General features: G+C 47.9%; 1 protein-coding gene across 2 annotated transcripts in view; it reads left to right on the top strand.

Moving 5' to 3' along the window:
* LOC132398992 (ankyrin-repeat and fibronectin type III domain-containing 1-like) overlaps positions 1 to 16,002 on the top strand; it is a 755,630-nt gene that overhangs the window by 472,341 nt on the left and 267,287 nt on the right. The window contains exon 1 of one of the 2 annotated variants that reach the window (XM_059978831.1): positions 14,972 to 15,137. The exons of the other annotated variant lie outside the window; for it this stretch is intronic. The gene's annotated coding sequence lies outside the window, so the exon portion shown is untranslated. Of the gene's footprint in view, positions 1 to 14,971; positions 15,138 to 16,002 lie in introns of those variants that run through there. 2 annotated transcript variants of the gene reach the window in all.

Genomic DNA, 16,002 nt, shown 5'->3' with positions numbered 1-16,002 from the left:
TAGAGTTACCCACAGACCCATTTTTCTAAGCTCCATGTACTTATCCAGGAGACTCTTAAAAGACCCTATCGTATCTGCCTCCACCACCGTTGCTGGCAGCCCATTCCACACACTCACCACTCTCTGTGTAAAAAAACTTACCCCTGACATCTCCTCTGTACCTACTTCCAAGCACCTTAAAACTGTGCCCTCTCGTGTTACCATTTCAGACCTGGGAAAAAGCCTCTGACTATCCACATGATCAATGCCTCTCATCATCTGGATTGAACTCCATCTGCCACTTCTCAGCCCAGTTTTGCATCCTATCATTGTCCTGTTGTAACCTCTGACAGCCCTCCACACTATCCACAACATCCCCAACCTCTGTGTCATTAGTAAATTTACTAACCCATCCCTCCATTTCCTTATCCAGGTCATTTATAAAAATCATGAAGAGTAAGGGTCCCAGAACAGATCCCTGAGGCACACCACTGGTCACCAGCCTCCATGCAGAATATGACCTGTCTACAACCACTCTTTGCCTTCTGTGGGCAAGCCAGTTCTGGATCCATAAAGCAAGACCTCCTTGGGTCAAAAAATTCAATCAGGCTCGTAAGGCACGACCTGCCCTTGACAAAGCCATGCTGACTATTCCTATTCATATTATGCCTCTCCAAATGTTGATAAATCCTGCCTCTCAGGATCTTCTCCATCAACTTACCAACCACTGAGGTAAGACTCACTGGCCTATAATTTCCTGGGCTATTTCTACTCTCTTTCTTGAATAAGGGAACAACATCTGCAACCCTCCAATCCTCTGGAACCTCTCCCGTCCCCAATCATAGGGCATCTTGGTCAGCATGGACCAGATGGGCTGAAGGGCTTATTTCCATGCTAAGTGACTCTATATTGTCAGACCAAAGTTTTATACAGTTGTTATATCTAGGTGGTGCCAAGGTCTTTCACTCCAAGCTGCACTCACCCAGGCAAATGCCAAGGGCCCTATTACACTCTTGATGTGTGTCCTGTAGAAGGTGGAGCTGTCTTCGGGCATCAATAGGAGAAACGTAGAAAACCGACAACACAAGACAGGTCCTTCGGTCCACAAAGTTGTGTCAAACATCTCCCTACCTTCGAAATTACTAGGCTTACCTATAGCCCTCTATTTTACTAAGTTCCATTTACCTATTTAAAAGGCTCTTAAAAGATCCTACCATATCTGCCTCCACCACCGTTGCTGGCAGCCCATTCCACACACTCACCACTCTCTGAGTAAAAAAACTTACCCCTGACATCTACTCTGTACCTACTCCCCAGCGCCTTAAACTTGTGTCCTCTTGTAGCAACCATTTCAGCCCTGGGAAAAAGCCTCTGATTATCCGCATGATCAATGCCTCTCATCACCTTATGCACCTCTATCAGATCATCTCTCACCCTCCTTCACTCCAAGGAGAAAAGGACGAGTTCACTCAACCTATTCTCACAAGGCATGCTCCCCAATCCAGGCAACATCCTTGTAAATTTCCTCTGCACCCTTTCTATGGTTTCGACATCCTTCCTGTAGTGAAGCGACTAGAACTGAGCACAGTACAGCAAGTGGGGTCTGACCAGGGTCCTATATAGCTGCAACATCACCTCTCAGCTCCTAAATTCAATTCCATGATTGATGAAGGCCAATACACCATACGTCTTCTTAACCACAGGGTCAACCTGTGCAGCTGCTTTGAGCATTCTGTGGATTTGGACCCCAAGATCCCTCTGTTCCTCCACACTGCCAAGAGTCTTACCGTTAATACTATATTCTGCCGTCATATTTCACCTACCAAAATGAGCCACTTCACACTTACCTGGGTTGATCTCCATCTGCCACTTCTCAGCCCAGTTTTGCATCCTATCAAGGTCCCACTGTAAACTCCGACAGCCCTCCACACTATCCATAACACCTCTAACCTCTGTGTCATCAGCAATCTTACTAACCCATCCCTCCACTTCCTCATCCAGATCATTTGTAAAAATCACGAAGAGTAAGGGTCCCTGAACAGATCCCTGAGGCACTCCACTGGAGACCAACAACCATGCAGAATGTGACCCGTCTACAACCACTCTTTGCCTTCTGTGGACAAGTCAGTTCTGGATCCACAAAGCAATGTCCCCTTGGATCCCATGCCTCCTTACCTTATTTTCTCAATAAGCCTTGCATGGGGTACTTTATCAAATGCCTTGCTGAAATCCATATATACTATATCTATTGCTCTTCCTTCATCAATGTGTTTAGTCAGATCCTCAAAAAATTCAGTCAGGCTCGTAAGGCACAACCTGCCTTGACAAAGCCATGCTGACTATTCCTAATCATATTATACCTCTCCAAATGTTCATAAATCCTGCCTCTCAGGATCTTCTCCATCAACTTAACAACCATTGAGGTAAGACTCACTGGCCTATAATTTCCTGGGCTCTCCCTATTCCCTTTCTTGAATAAGGGAACAACATCGCAACCCTCCAATCCTCTGAAACCTCTCCCGTCCCCATTGATGATGCAAAGATCATCGCCAGAGGCTCAGCAATCTCTTCCCTCACCTCCCACAGTAGCCTGGGGTCCCAGTGGCTTATCCAACTTGATGCTTCCCAAAAGCTCCAAGCCGATTTTTGAGGCATCATGTTTTGAAGATGACCTTGATGGCGGGTGGGGGGGGGGGGGCGGGGTTTGGTGGTGTGAGGCTCATGCTCTTGATGGAGCTGGAGCTGACTGAGTTTATAACTTTCTGCAGCTTTTTCTTATCCTGTGCAATGGCCCCTCCATACCAGTGATGCAACCACTTAGGATGCTCTTCATGGTACACTTGTAGAAGTTTGTGGGTTTCTTTGGTGACTTAGCAAGTCTCCTCAAACTCCTAATGAATTTAGGAAACTCCATGCCTTCTTTGTATGTTGGGCCCAGCATAGATCTTCAGAGATGTTGACACCTAGGGTGAGAAGGTGATGTGGTCCGTGGGTGCGGGTCAGCCAGTGGGGTCTGAGCTGGTCTGGTTACTTTGTGATATGAAGACACCGTGGGCATGGTTTGGTGATCTCTGCAGCCATCCGGTAACACTGCATATTTCAGTTCCGTTCCCAGGAGCAGGGCAGGGGTTGGTCACATTCCAAGATAGGGGACAGAATGGGAACTTGACACCTCTATCTAAAGAAATTTGGCATGTTCCTATTGCCCCTCACCAATTTTTATCAATGCACGGTAGAAAGCATCCTATCTGGATGCATAATGGTCTGGTGTGGCAAGTATTCTGTCCATGAAAACAAGAAGCTACAGAGAGTTGTGGACACAATCCAGCACATCACAAGAACCAGTCTCCTCTCCATGGACTCTGTCTACCCTTTTTGCTGCCTCAGTAAAGCAGACACCATAATTAAACATCCCATCCACCCTGGACATTTTCTCTTTTCCTCTCTGTCATCGGGCTGAAGATAGAAATGCCTGAAAGTACATCCCCCCCCCCAGGCTCAAGTGCAGTTATCAGACTGTTGAACGGTCCCCTAGTACAATAAGATGGACTCTCGACCATACAATCTAACTTGTTGTGACCTGGCACTGCACTTTCTCTGTTATTGCTTTACCTTGTTCTACCTCAATGCACTGTGTAATGAACAGTACCCAAGATAAGTTTTTCACTGTAGCTCAGTAGATGTGACAATAATAATCCAATTCCATTTGGTGAGAGGGGAGAAAGGTTGTGGGATTTCTCCCAGGTGGGAGTACCTCTCCTAGGTAGAGAAGTTGAGGTGGGGAGAATCTCTCCTCTCCCCCAGGTAGCGGGTGGATGGGCAGGGTGGGCAAGAGATCTCTACTAGGTATAGATCAGGCATGGGCAAACTACGGCCCACGGGCCATATGTGGCCTGTTAAGCTTTTTAATCTGGCCCGCAGAACTTGATGAAATTATATTAATAAACCTTGTTAACGTTTTTTCCCCGCAATTCTGGCGTTTTCCCAATAGATGACGCACTCTATATACATTTGTGGCGACCCATTTCCTGGCACATCCGAACCGGCTCACAATTAGCCAGCATTCCGGCTAAGGGAGATAGCCTGCGGGGATTTGCGAGCACAGAGCTTTGGAGCCTCTGCGCCACGGGGGGGTGGGGGGGCAGGTTGAGGGAGGCTTAAAAGTGAGGCTGGGGATTTCGAATAAAGTTTTTTTCTTCGACTGCAGTTACCGACTCCATGTCGTAATTTTAGCGCTGCATGTAGCACACCGCTACACATTGACCTTTGTTGAGGTGCAGCGTATTACTCCACATTTGCGCTTTACTCTTTGTTCGGCTCGACCTATTTGTGTGAACAGGCGTTCAGCGTCATGAACATCAACAAAGCCAGCCACAGATCCAAGTTAACTGACCAACACCTCAGATCCATCCTGAGAATCGCCACAACAGAACTAAATCCAGACTTTGATGCGCTGGCTAAAAAGGGAGACCAACAACTCTGTTCCCACTGAAATTAAAAATAAGTTTCTTCGTTGTGTTATGTAAAAAATGCATTTGAAAATATTTTTTTCAATAAGTCTTACATGTTACATGTCATTTCTGTTAAGTGATGGACATGAGTAGTGCGCAGGTGCACATACGTTCTCAAAATAAAAAATGCGCTCCAGATCAAATAACGCGCTCCGCATACTGGCGCGCTGTCAGTGTTCTCTCCTTGTGCTGGTCGTTGTTGAGTTTTGGCACAGGGGACAATTGAATAAGAAGGAGCAGGACAAGTAGACCTGCATCTCCTACCGTTTTTGAAATAAAGACAGGGAGGAGGAGAGTGATGATGATAATATCTTGAAGGATAACAGAATTTTCAGTGCTTTAAAATAATAACTGTTACTATTAAAAAAAGCTGTATTTTATTCATTTAATTTTCAGTGTTTTAAAAGTCATTTCAATAAATAGCTAAATACCATGGGACTTCAAAGACAGATATTTTGTTGTAATGCATTTGTTCATTTTCAATTGAAATTAAAGCACATGTTTTCTACATATCCCATGATATTTTATTTTCTCTTATGAGGTGTATTACCAAAACACTCCATCCATCTGCTCCTGGTCCGGCCCCCCTGTCAAATTTTAGAACTCTTTGTGGCCCACAAGTCAAAGAGTTTGCCCACCCCTGGTATAGAAACAGGCTAGAGTCAGTAGTGTAGTGAATAGTTCCAGGAGAAGGAGGTGGAAAGTAGTTTCTACACTGAGCAATTGTGATTACCCTGGGTGATGCCCACCTATGGAATAGGAGCATTTTCCTGGAAGGTTTTACAGACCTATCTGTTCCTAACGTGTGTGTGTGTGTGTGTGTGTGTGTGTGTGTCTGTGTGTGTGTGTGTGTGTGTGTGTGTGTGTGTGTGTGTGAGTGTGTGTGTGTGTGTGTGTGTGGTGTGTGTGTCTGTCTGTGATGGGGTTGCTGTAGTCCTGGTCCCCACGGTGCCTGTAGCAGCCCAGAAGCACGTTGGTGCGTGGTTTAATTGTCTGTTTGTTTGCTCTGGGGTGTTTGTCATTCCCACACTGAACAAAGTCACTGTAAATCTCTCATCTGCTCGGAATGCTCAGCCTCTTGAACTCTTTCATGTGCAGCCCAGTGGGGTTATTCTGTCTAAGACGCCAGTGCTGTGCACGTTATAGCTAATTTCACCCTTAACTTCACTGTGGAAAGCTCAATCTTTAACTGTGGTGTCAGAGCAGAGGTTTGGTGTTGAATTAATTTATTAAATGGTGACATAGAAACATAGAAAATAGGTGCAGGAGTAGGCCATTCGGCCCTTCGAGCCTGCACCACCATTCAGTATGATCATGGCTGATCATCCAACTCAGAACCCTGTACCTGCTTTCTCACCATACCCCCTGATCCCTTTAGCCACAAGGGCCATATCTAACTTCCTCTTAAATATAGCCAATGAACCAGCCTCAACTGTTTCCTGTGGCAGAGAATTCCACAGATTCACCACTCTCTGTGTGAAGAAGTTTTTCCTCATCTCGGTCCTAAAAGGCTTCCCCTTTATCCTTAAACTGTGACCCCTTGTTCTGGACTTCCCCAACATCGGAAACAATCTTCCTGCATCTAGCCTGTCCAATCCCTTTAGAATTTTATATGTTTCAATAAGATCCCCCCCAATCTTTTAAATTCCAGTGAGTATAAACCTAGTCGATCCAGTCTTTCTTCATATGAAAGTCCTGCCATCCCAGGAATCAATCTGGTGAACCTTCTCTGTACTCCCTCTATGGCAAGAATGTCTTTCCTCAGATTAGGGGACCAAAACTGCACACAATACTCTAGGTGCAGTCTCACCAAGGCCTTGTGCAACTGCAGTAGAACCTCCCTGCTCGTGTACTCGAATCCTTTTGCTATGAATGCCAACATACCATTTGCCTTTTTCACCGCCTGCTGTACCTGCATGCCCACCTTCAATGACTGGTGTACAATGACACCCAGGTCTCGTTGCACCTCCTCTTTTCCTAATCGGCCACCATTCAGATAATAATCTGTTTTCCTGTTCTTGCAACCAGTGGATAACCTCACATTTATCCACATTAAATTGCACCTGCCATGAATTTGCCCACTCACCTAACCCTATCCACCTTTCATAAGAAGGTGGTGAGAAGCTACTGGATTTACCACTCTCCTCCACCTAGTTGCCTTCCCCCACCCTGAACCTCTCCCCCCCAACCTGGGGTAATGACTCCACCCCTGGTCACCTACCTCCCACATAAAAACCTCTACACTCTCCTGAAAACTTCAACACTGCCACCCTACTCTGGCCCCCTCTCTACACTCTAAAAGCCTTAACCCATCCTGAAAGCACACCCTGTCCTGGGGTAATGACTGCACCCCTGGTTGCCTCACTCCACACTGAACTCTTCCCCCCACAAGCCCCTCTTACTGGATGAATTTTTCTTTTTGTGCCCACAGTCTGGCCACTCTCCTCTGAACTCCCAAAGGATGTCATGCTACTGTGTGGAAGCTAGTTCAATCCAGATTGTTCTAGAACATTGAACAGAGAACAGTACAGGCCTTTCATCCCACAATGTTGCGCCTACCCTTTAACTAACCTTATGATCAACCTAACCAAGTATGGCAGTGGCGGAGTGAAACATAAGGCAGTACGGCTGAAGTGCCTACTCCCACTCAGCTAACACTGACTACCAGATGTGAGGAAGGTTATCCAAGGTTACACCAGGATACAGGACAACTGGGCAAGTGGGCCCTGGGATGGCAGATGGAGTTTGCTTGGCTTTGGGAAGTTAAACCAGAGCGGGACCTAGACTGTGAATGGCAAAACCCTGGAGAGTGTTGTAGAACAGAGAGAGCTTGGGTACGGGCCTCTCCTGAAAGCGGAGACATATTAGATGAGGAAAGTATACAGCATCAGTTAAGACAGCAAGCACAGGTGATGGGATATCCTGTTATATCTGTACAGGACATTGATGATACCATACCTGGCATACTGTGCACAGCTTTGGTTGGCCTGCTGTAGGAAGCCTCAGGTTAGAGGGATACCCCTTTAGAACACAGATGAAAAGGAATTTCATTAGCAAGAGGATGGTGAATCTGTAGAATTCATTGCTATAGACAGCTGTAGAGGCCAAATCATTGGGTATATTTAAGACGGATGTTGATAGGTTCTAGATTAGTTAGGGTGTCAAAAGTTCTGGGGAAAGCAAGGGAATGCTGTTGAAAGGGTTAATAAATCAGCTATGAAGGAATGGCAGAACAGACTCAATGGGCCAAATGGATTAAATTGGCTTCTATGTTTTATGGTCTTATGTGAGGGTGTGATTAAGCCGAAGAAGGTGCTGAAACAATTCACCAAGATGTTACCGGGGCTGGAGGGCTTGAGTTATGAGCAGGGGCTGGACAGGACTGGATGGATCTTTCCTGAATCGAAGGAGGTTGAGTGGTGACATGGTGCACCCCGTTCCTGCCCATTCCCATTTGCCAGAGCTCCTGCGCATTCCTGGTTCCCAGTGAGCAGTGGGAAGGGATGCCCTGCCCAGATCTTGCAGTGAGACAAATGTTCTCTGTGTTCCTGCCTGTGTTACTCCAAGCAGAGGAACCACCCCACTAAATGATTGCACATGATGTTGTTTTGAGGGGGAAATGGCTTTGATACAATATAAATCAATTATAACAATTCTGCACAATTATATAAAAACACACAAATAAAATTGGCATCACAGATACCCCTGCCTGTTGACATTTGGCTATGTGGAAGCTGATTTTCACTGGACCAAGTCTATATTGTTAAAGTTTGGATTAAGTTCAGAGATACAGTCTCCCCAAGGCACTGTGTTCGCCTACTGTCCGAAGTGTTTTGCTGTGCTGATCTTTGGCAGGCGTTGTCGTTAGGAAGTGATGGTAATATCAGTCAAACAGTTGCCAAACCACATCAGACAGACACTATGATTATTAAACCATCTTGTCTACTCTATGTCAACAAGCCTAGGGAAGGCACTTTGCTCTCATTAAAGCTGATGTTCCTAGCCACATCAGTAGTCAGCATGAGTGTTCGCCTGTCAGTCAGTGTGTGTGTTTGCAGAACTCTAAGGCAGTGCAGCCCAGCTCAGGTTGGAAACCTCCTCACACATTGTTGGCATCTGGGGAAGCAGGGCCGGCTCGTTCATCAGCGGCGTCTCAACAGACATCTGCTGGCAGCGAGTGGTCTGTGCTGTCATCTGGCACTGGAGGACAGTCTGTGCTGTCATCTGGCACTGGAGGACAGTCTGTGCTGTCATCTGCCACTGGGCGGACAGTCTGTGCTGTCATCTGCCACTGGGCAGACAGTCTGTGCTGTCATCTGGCACTGGAGGACAGTCTGTGCTGTCATCTGGCACTGGGCGGACAGTCTGTGCTGTCATCTGGCACTGGAGGACAGTCTGCGCTGACATCTGGCACTGGGCGGACAGTCTGTGCTGTCATCTGGCACTGGAGGACAGTCTGTGCTGTCATCTGGCACTGGAGAACAGTCTGTGCTGACATCTGGCACTGGGCGGACAGTCTGTGCTGTCATCTGGCACTGGAGAACAGTCTGTGCTGTCATCTGGCACTGGAGGACAGTCTGCGCTGACATCTGGCACTGGGTGGACAGTCTGTGCTGTCATCTGGCACTGGAGAACAGTCTGTGCTGTCATCTGGCACTGGGCGGACAGTCTGTGCTGTCATCTGGCACTGGAGAACAGTCTGTGCTGTCATCTGGCACTGGGCGGACAGTCTGCGCTGTCATCTGGCACTGGGCGGACAGTCTGCGCTGACATCTGGCACTGGGCGGACAGTCTGTGCTGTCATCTGGCACTGGGTGGACAGTCTGTGCTGTCATCTGGCACTGGGCGGACAGTCTGTGCTGTCATCTGGCACTGGGCGGACAGTCTGCGCTGTCATCTGGCACTGGGCGGACAGTCTGTGCTGTCATCTGGCACTGGGCGGACAGTCTGTGCTGACATCTGGCACTGGGCGGACAGTCTGTGCTGTCATCTGGCACTGGGCGGACAGTCTGCGCTGTCATCTGGCACTGGGCGGACAGTCTGCGCTGTCATCTGGCACTGGGCGGACAGTCTGCGCTGTCATCTGGCACTGGAGAACAGTCTGTGCTGACATCTGGCACTGGGCGGACAGTCTGTGCTGACATCTGGCACTGGGCGGACAGTCTGCGCTGTCATCTGGCACTGGGCGGACAGTCTGCGCTGTCATCTGGCACTGGGCGGACAGTCTGCGCTGTCATCTGGCACTGGGCGGACAGTCTGTGCTGACATCTGGCACTGGGCGGACAGTCTGTGGTGTCATCTGGCACTGGGCGGACAGTCTGTGCTGACATCTGGCACTGGGCGGACAGTCTGTGCTGTCATCTGGCACTGGGCGGACAGTCTGTGCTGTCATCTGGCACTGGGCGGACAGTCTGCGCTGTCATCTGGCACTGGGCGGACAGTCTGCGCTGTCATCTGGCACTGGGCGGACAGTCTGCGCTGTCATCTGGCACTGGGCGGACAGTCTGTGCTGACATCTGGCACTGGGCGGACAGTCTGTGCTGTCATCTGGCACTGGAGGACAGTTTGGGCTGACATCTGGCAGTGGTGGGTGCGGGGAGATTGATGGGGGAATCAAGAGTATTGAGGGAGAGGAGGTGGAGAACAAAGGTGACAAAGCCTCAAGCTGGGGTCCCGCCAAAGTGTGAGGCCTGAGCAGAAATTTTTTTGTTCATTGCGAGCTTGAATAGGGAATCTCTCTCGGACAAGGGGAGTTGTTGTGTTTCCTGGGATCTGGAATGGGGTAACTCCCTCGGACAAGGGGAGTTGTTGTGTTTCCCAGGAGCCGGAATGGGGTAACTCCCTCGGACAAGGGGAGTTGTTGTGTTTCCCGGGAGCCGGAATGGGGTAACTCCCTCGGACAAGGGGAGTTGTTGTGTTTCCTGGGATCTGGAATGGGGTAACTCCCTCGGACAAGGGGAGTTGTTGTGTTTCCTGGGATCTGGAATGGGGTAACTCCCTCGGACAAGGGGAGTTGTTGTGTTTCCCGGGAGCCGGAATGGGGTAACTCCCTCGGACAAGGGGAGTTGTTGTGTTTCCCGGGAGCCGGAATGGGGTAACTCCCTCGGACAAGGGGAGTTGTTGTGTTTCCTGGGATCTGGAATGGGGTAACTCCCTCGGACAAGGGGAGTTGTTGTGTTTCCTGGGATCTGGAATGGGGTAACTCCCTCGGACAAGGGGAGTTGTTGTGTTTCCCAGGAGCCGGAATGGGGTAATCACTCAGACAAGGGGAGTTATTCTGTTCCTTGTGCTGAATCCGAGCCAGCTGCAAGATTCCACAGTCGGTGGTCACTATACAGTTTAAACCTCTTCATCTCGTCACAACGGATCAATTGATCTTCCTTCACAGGTGAGCAAACCTCCCCTCTCAGCCACATGCAGATAGTGATGTTACTGATGTTACCTGCAGGTTGGTGGTGAGAGGGCTGGTGGAGTGACCAGTTTATACAAGTTTATTTGATCTCTCACATTTGGCCGAGGAACTGGCATCTCTGCTGGGAGTTGGACCAGGGGTGCCAGAGGAGAGGAGGAATTTGCTTCTCTGTGCATACAGGTTCCCTGCAGTGGGGCCAGTTTTCATTTGTCCCATCTTGTACTGGTTGGTGGTCTCCAACACACAAATTGGTTTCATTTTTCTGAGACCAGGTCCTGATGTTTGATCATTACACACTTCAGTAAATTATAAGCAGTTGACAACAGAACTACAGGCATTTTCCTGCAAGTGCAGAAATCCTGCAACATTCCCAGGCTGGTGTTGCGCGCCGGGATGAGACATTCCACCCCTGGGTAAAATATACTGTCTGTCTACTCTATCTGTGCCTCTCAGAATTGTATAAAACCGCTATCAGATCTCCCCTCAGTGTCCGCTGCTCCAGAGAAAACAACCCAAGTTTATCCAGCCACTAATCCTGGTGAACCTCTTCTGCAAAGACTCAACATCCTTCCCATAGTGTGATGACCACAACAGTACGCAATACTCCAGATGCAACCTAACTAGAGTTTTATAAAGCTGCAAAACTTCATGACTTTAGAAATAATTGCCTGAGTGTATTAGGCAAGCATACTAAACGCCTTCACTGATGAGGAAGCTGCAGGTGGGACTGGGTGGAGCTAATTTTGGCTGTACAAAGTGTGCAGCACAAGTAGCCCAGCTGATGTTTCTGAATGCTGCAGAAGAGGCCTGGAGGCCTGTCTGTCTGAGTGGAGGGTTGGAGGGTGGGAAAGACACGTTTTGACTGGAGACCTGTCTGAGCGGGTGATAGTTGGAGGGTGGGAAAGGCACTGGTGTTGTTCTGCAGAACATTATGGACATGCTGGGTTGGCGCCACAATGTGTGCTGACACTTGCAGGCTGCCCCGGCACAGCGTTGGGTGTATTGGTTGTTAACACAAATGACACATTTCACTGTAGGTTTCAATATACACATGATAAATAAATCTGAATCTGAATCTGCAGAACCGTGAGGGCAGGGTTGTGGAGGAGAGCTGGGGTTTACCATGACACCCATTACTTGATGGGCCTTTGGGAACCCTGCCAGGCACCAACAGGAGCAAAAAGGATGGTATGGAAGTTGGGACTGTTTGCTAATGATAATACCTCAAAAAGATGGCATCTATCGTTAAGGACCCCTGTCACCCAGGACATGCCTTCTTCTCATTGCTATCATCATGGAAGAGGTACAGGAGACTGAAGACTCACACTCAGTACTTCAGGAACAGCTTTTCCCCACTGCCATCAGATTACTGAATGGACAATGAACCCATGAATACCTCCTCACTATTTTGCACTACTTAAATATTTTTATAAATACTTACCTGTATTGTAATTTATATATTTTTTTATTATTATGTTTGCGTGGAGTTCTACATAGATATATTCCAATGAGATAGGGAATGGCTGGTAAGGTACCAGAACGGTGGTGTACAAAGGCTGTTGTAAATCTAGTCAAGAAGAAGAGTTTACGAAAGGTTCAAAAAACTAGGCAATGATAGAGATCTAGAAGACTATAAGGCTAGCAGGAAGGAGATTAAGAATGAAATTAGGAGAGCCAGAAGGGGCCTTGGTGAGCAGGATTAAGGAAAACCCCAAGGCATTCTACAAGTATGTGAAGAGCAAGAGGATAAGACGTGAGAGAATAGGACCAATCAAGTGTGACAGTGGAAAAGTGTGTATGGAACTGGAAGAGTTTGTAAAGGTCTTAGTGAGTATTTTGCTTCAGTATTCACTACAGAAAAGGATCTTGGCAATTGTAGGGATGACTTACTGTGGACTGAAAAGCTTGAGCATGTAGATATTAAGAAAGAGGATGTGCTGGAGCTTTTAGAAAGCATCAAGTTGAATAAGTCACTGGGACTGGACGAGATGAACCCCAGGCTACTGTGGGAGGTGAGGGAGAAGATTGCTGAGCCTCTGGTGATGATCTTTGCATCTTCATTGGGGACAGGAGAGGTTCCAGAGGATTGGAGGGTTGCAGATGTTGTTCCCTTATTCAAGGAAGGGAGTAGAGGTAGCCAAGGAAATTATAGACCAGTGAGTCTTACTTCAGTGGTTGGTAAGATCCTGAGAGGTGTGATTTATGAACATGTGGAGAGGCATCATATGATTAGGAATAGTCAGCATGGCTTTGTCAAAGGCAGATCATGCCTTACGAGCTTGATTGAATTTTTTGAGGATGTGACTAAACACATTGATGAAGGAAGAGCAGTAGATGTAGTATATATGGATTTCAGCAAGGCATTTGACAAGGTACCCCATGCCAGGCTTATTGAGAAAGTAAGGAGGCCGGGGATCCAAGGGGACATGGCTTTGTGGATCCAGAACTGGCTTGCCCACAGAAGGCAAAGAGTGGTTGTAGAGGGGTCATATTCTGCATGGAAGTCAGTCACCAGTGGTGTGCCTCAAGAATCTGTTCTGGGACCCCTACTCTTCGTGATTTTTATAAATTACCTTGATGAAGAACTGGAGGGATGGGTTAGTAAATTTGCTGATGACACAAAGGTTGGGGGTGTTGTGGATAGTGTGGAGGGCTGTCAGAGGTTACAACGGGACATTGATAGGTTCCAAAACTGGGCTGAGAAGTGGCAGATTGGGGTTCAACCTAGATAAGTGTGAAGTGGTTCATTTTGGTAAGCCAAATATGATGGCAGAATATAGTATTAATGGTAAGACTCTTGGCAGTGTGGAGGAACCAAGGGATCTTGGGTCCAAGTCCATTGGACACTCAAAGTTGCTGCGCAGGTTAACTCTGTGGATAAGAAAGCATACAGTGCATTGGTCTTCATCAATCGTGGGATTGAGTTTTGGAGCCAAGAGGTGATGTTGCAGCTATATAGGACCCTGGTCAGACCCCACTGGGAGTACTGTGCTCAGTTCAGGTCACCTCACTATAGGAAGAATGTGAAAACCATAGAAAGGGTACAGAGGAGATTTACAAGGACATTGCCTGGATTGGGGAGCATGCCTAATGAGAATAGGCTGAGTGAACTCAGCCTTTTCTCCTTGGACCGATGGATGTTGAGAGGTGACCTGACAGAGGTGTATAAGATGATGAGAGGCATTGATCATGTGGATAGTCAGAGGATTTTTCACAGGGCTGAAATGGTTGCCACAAGAGGACACAGGTCTAACATGAGAGGGCATAGTTGTAATGTATGGTGCTTGGAAGTTGGTACAGAGGAGATGTCAGGGGTAGGTTTTTAACACAGTGGTGAGTGCGTGCAATGGGCTGCTGGCGACGGTGGTGGAGGTGGATACAATAGGGTCTTTTAAGAGACTCCTGGACAGGTACTTGGAGCTCAGATAAAATAGAGGGCTATGGGTAAGTCTAGGTAATCTCTAAGGTAAGGACATGTTCAGCACAGCTTTGTGGGCCGAAGGGCCTGTACTGTGTTGTAGGTTTTCTATGTTTTTATGTATTGCAATGTACTGCTGTCACAAAACAAATTTCACAACCTATTAAATAATATTAATATTAATATAAAGATAATATTAAACCTGATTTGGATAATGGAATCGTTGCAAAGTCTGTGAATGAGCTGACTTCTCTGGGAGATCCAAAAACAGTTGGCTTTTCTCCTGTCCTGAAACTGTTACTGTAACTCCATGATCCAGTTCTGGTTAGGAGAATAATTCTTTCAGTTGTAACTGCTTTTCACTTGGTGTCTTCAGGAACATTTACTCAGTCACTGGTCTCTGCTCACTGTGTTGTGTTGTCTGTGTCTGGGTGTGTATGTGAGTGTGAGTGTCTGTGTGTGAACGTGATTGTGAGTGTTTCTGTGTGCAAGTGTTAGTATGAGCCAGACACAGAACAATACTGAGTCATTATGTAAAAGAGCAGAGGGACAATCCTTCACTGGAGGAATTTAGGTCACGTGATAACTGCTTTTTTGACTAATCTCATCACCATGGGAGCAAGCTTTGAAAAGAAATAAAATATACAGCAAGTGTTGGTGATGTGGTGCAGGAATGTGTCTCCCAGCTCCGGAACAGGCATTCTCTCCCATTGGCTACCCCTGCTGTTACCCGGCCGGGAAGTGGCTGGTGTGAGCAGCCAGACGCTAAAGGAAATCCCAGACCTGTGGTGGAGAGGGAGGGGAGAGCTGGTCACAGGTGAGTGCATCTCATTGGGAATGGCATCTGGTGCGGAGAGAGACAGGCAGAGGGTCTGCCTGTACTGGCAGACGCTCACAGGTGTTGGTCTTGGCCCAGGAGTCTTGCTACAGTCCCCAGCACAAGGATCTGAGGTTCTTGATATCGGACTGTAGACAGGCAGAGATAAGAGCGGACAGCATTGGAGTGGGAGAGAGAGATGGAGTACATAACCAAGGAAGGGGATGCATAGTATGGAGTGGGAACTGCGTTCATTTAACAAATTGTGCTTTGAAATGATGTCTCCTCAAAAAGTGGGTCTCAGATAACAATATCTGTTCCAGTTTATGCATCGCAAGCATGGCCATGGTGATCAGAGCTTCCTGTGTGGGGAGGAGTTAGGTCAGTGTCTCTACTCCAGCCCAGATAGTCGGTGGATGGAGTGTGTGATGCGGTGTTGGTATGGCCTGAAGTCTCCTGAGAGATGACCCGTCTCTGCTCAGACCAGGACAGGACCAGACCGTTAAAACACCGCAGAAGCCGAGGCAACCCAGAGTCTTCCAATACAATGTAAGGTGCTCAGTGTGTGAGGGAAGCCTGTGACTGGCTGTGGGACAGTAGCAGTTAAATAGCCTCAGGGCTGGGCTGTGGGTGGGTATAGCCAGAATACTGGGGCAGTACAGAGGTGCATATGGCCCGAGGGCTGGGCAGTACCAGGGTGTGTGCGGCTTGGGTATTGTGGCAGTACGGCAGTGTGTTCAGCCTGGGGGCTGTGGTATAAATGGCCCAGGGGCAAGGGAGCCTATGGCCCGAGAACTGGGGAATGTACGGCCAGGGGGCTGGGTCAGTGCCGAGGTGTGTGTGGCCTGGAATCTGGAGTGTGTAT

The sequence above is a fragment of the Hypanus sabinus genome, chromosome 9 (genome assembly GCF_030144855.1).
Source record: "Hypanus sabinus isolate sHypSab1 chromosome 9, sHypSab1.hap1, whole genome shotgun sequence".
NCBI classification, from domain to species: domain Eukaryota; kingdom Metazoa; phylum Chordata; class Chondrichthyes; order Myliobatiformes; family Dasyatidae; genus Hypanus; species Hypanus sabinus.
Note: the sequence above shows the minus strand (reverse complement) of the source record. Positions and strands in the feature narration are given on the sequence as shown.